Genomic DNA, 3,224 nt, shown 5'->3' on the forward strand with positions numbered 1-3,224 from the left:
TTTCACTAGTTTGGGTCACGAGGACACATCAAATGTATGTTTTGTTGGGTCTGGAGCTAAAAGCTTTGGGGGAAGCAGTGGTTTAGTTGGTGTGGGATCCTGCATACTGTCGGCCCTCTGTAGCTCAATGCGCCGTCAAATAGTGAGTGTTCATTAACACTCTGAGAGAGTGGAACACATGGAACCAAATGGACCCGTACTCTTGAGTTGAATGAACACAGTGGATTTGACTTGTGTGATTGATGGACAGACGCCCCGACCTGGAGCCATTCTGTACATTTATTCCATCCAATAACATGCAACTGTTACATGCATACATGTATTTTTTTACATATATATATATATATATATATATATATATATATACTGTATATAACGTGTACTGTATGATGCAAAATGAAAAAGTCTAACTACAGTATGTCTGAGATCTTGTGTTTATTAATGCAAAGTTTATGTTGAATCACAGACTGCACTTTCCTTACAAACACAGAATTATATACAGCTCTGTCAGTGGTGGAAAAAGTACTCAAATTCTTTACTTAAGTAAAAGTACCAATACTGCAATATAGAAATACTCTCTGTTTACAAGTAAAAGTCCAGAATTCAAACTTTACTTGAGTGAAAGTACAAAAGTATTGGCATCAAAATGTACTTAAAATCTCTGTTAAAATATCCCTTTGATTGGAGTGCATCACACACACACACACACACACACACACACACACACACACACACACACACACACACACACACACACACACACACACACACACACTCTCTATTCTTCCACTTCAACTCTCATCCTGTAATAAGTTGTAACCTCTCCTTAACTGCATCGCCCAGATGATGTGTTCATGGTTTTAAGAGTCTCTAGAGACCCACAACTAACCAATGTGGACTCCTGTGGGATGAATTAAGAAAAACAAAGACAAATAAAGAGCTTTTTCCTTTGTCTGTGACAAATCAAAAAATGCCAAAATACTAATGAATATCAGATTTTTTTTGCATTTTCCAGATTTTTGGGGAGACAAGAAAAGTTTAGGTTCTGAAACGAAAATCTGTAGAATAGACTTTTCAGAAGTCGATTCCAATTGAATCTCAGATTATACTAAGATCCCCCGACCCACACGTCTCTGCTTCTAGTGACTGATATTGTCCTTCTAATGAATGTTAGACTCATTGAAACACACGTCTCTGCTTCTGGTGACTGATATTGTCCTTCTAATGAATGTTGGACTCATTAAAACACACGTCTCTGCTTCTAGTGACTGATATTGTCCTTCTAATGAATGTTAGACTAGTTGAAAACACGTCTCTGCTTCTGGTGACTGATATTGTCCTTCTAATGAATGTTAGACTCATTGAGAACGCACGTCTCTGCTTCTGGTGACTGATATTGTCCTTCTAATGAATGTTGGACTCATTAAAACACACGTCTCTGCTTCTAGTGACTGATATTGTCCTTCTAATGAATGTTGGACTCATTAAAACACACGTCTCTTCTTCTAGTGACTGATATTGTCCTTCTAATGAATGTTAGACTCATTAAAACACACGTCTCTTCTTCTAGTGACTGATATTGTCCTTCTAATGAATGTTAGACTCATTAAAACACACGTCTCTGCTTCTGGTGACTGATATTGTCCTTCTAATGAATGTTAAAAAACACGTCTCTGCTTCTGGTGACTGATATTGTACAGAGCAGGTATTTTATGTTCATCATTCTTTCTCATGTCACATGTCATCATCATGTCACCATTTCTACGTGTAATTATTGTCTCCGACAGACCGAAAGGCATGGCGAAGACAATGTTTTGCACCAAAATAATTTGAAAATAGCCGATCTACAAATCTCACAATGTGTCCCTACTGTATGTGACACATTGTGAGCTTGTAGATCTGCTATTTTCAAATTATGTTTATACATTTGAAAACTTGAAACGTGACGTTCTGCTTAATGAGTACTTTTTCATGTTGATGCCAATACTTTTGTACTTTTACTCAAGTACATTTTGAATTCTGGACTTTTGCTTGTAACAGAGTATTTCTATATTGCAGTGTTGATACTTTTACTTAAGTAAAACATTTCGGTACTTTTTACACCACTGCAAAACAACTGGTTACATTTTTTCTACTGCTATGCCACCAGAATGTGGAACGCTCTACCAAATTACTGTATATATACTGTATGTACATATATAACAGAATGCTCTACCAACAGTCATAAAAGAAGTGTGAATCCTTACTCTCTGAATTGAATACACAGGACCCCAATGGAAACAAGCCATAGTGCTTTCTTTGGTTCAATCCTTTTTAGCATTGTATTTGTATTAAACTGTACTTTCTGTGCTTTTTTTGCAAACTGATAAACAAAGTATTTTTCAGGAGCACGCCCATGCATCGATTAAGAACAACCTTAAAGCACGGCTGCCAACTGCAGGAATCTCCTGGATTTCAACCACGTCTCCTGACAATCCAGGAGAAACTCCCCAAATTCGCTAGAACACAGGAAATTGCATCTACTATGTTAAAAAGTGGACCCCCAGACCCCCCCCGCAAATAGTGAAAAGACAAGTCAAGTCTGTTCAACTGTGTCTCCTTTACATAATTATGTAAAACACATGAATAGATTTAAAACATATTAATAGAGTTATAAAACACATGAATAGTTTTAAAACATATTAATAGAGTTATAAAACACATGAATAGTTTTAAAACACATTAATAGAGTTATAAAACACATTAATAGTTTTAAAACACATTAATAGAGTTATAAAACACATGAATAGTTTTAAAACACATTAATAGAGTTATAAAACACATGAATAGTTTTAAAACACATTAATAGAGTTATAAAACACATTAATAGTTTTAAAACATATTAACAGTTATAAAACACATTAATAGTTTTAAAACATATTAATAGAGTTATAAAACATAATAGTTTTACAACATATTAATAGAGTTATAAAACACATTAATAGTTTTAAAACATATTAATAGAGTAAACAAAAAAAGGGTGACTTGTCATGGACAGACTGGAAAACTGTTTGGATGCCATCTAGTGGCCATCAGTGGACACTACATGTGTCCTGGAGATTATTATGGATCTATAAATCAGTGTTTCTCAAACCTTTTCATGTCAAGGACCCCCAAATTAATGTATGCATTTGGCCACGGACCCCCATCTGAAAATATTTTGTGCCAGGGACCCCCAGAATAGA

This window comes from Gymnoscopelus braueri (assembly GCF_963280865.1).
Source record: "Gymnoscopelus braueri genome assembly, chromosome: 4".
NCBI classification, from domain to species: Eukaryota; Metazoa; Chordata; class Actinopteri; order Myctophiformes; family Myctophidae; genus Gymnoscopelus; species Gymnoscopelus braueri.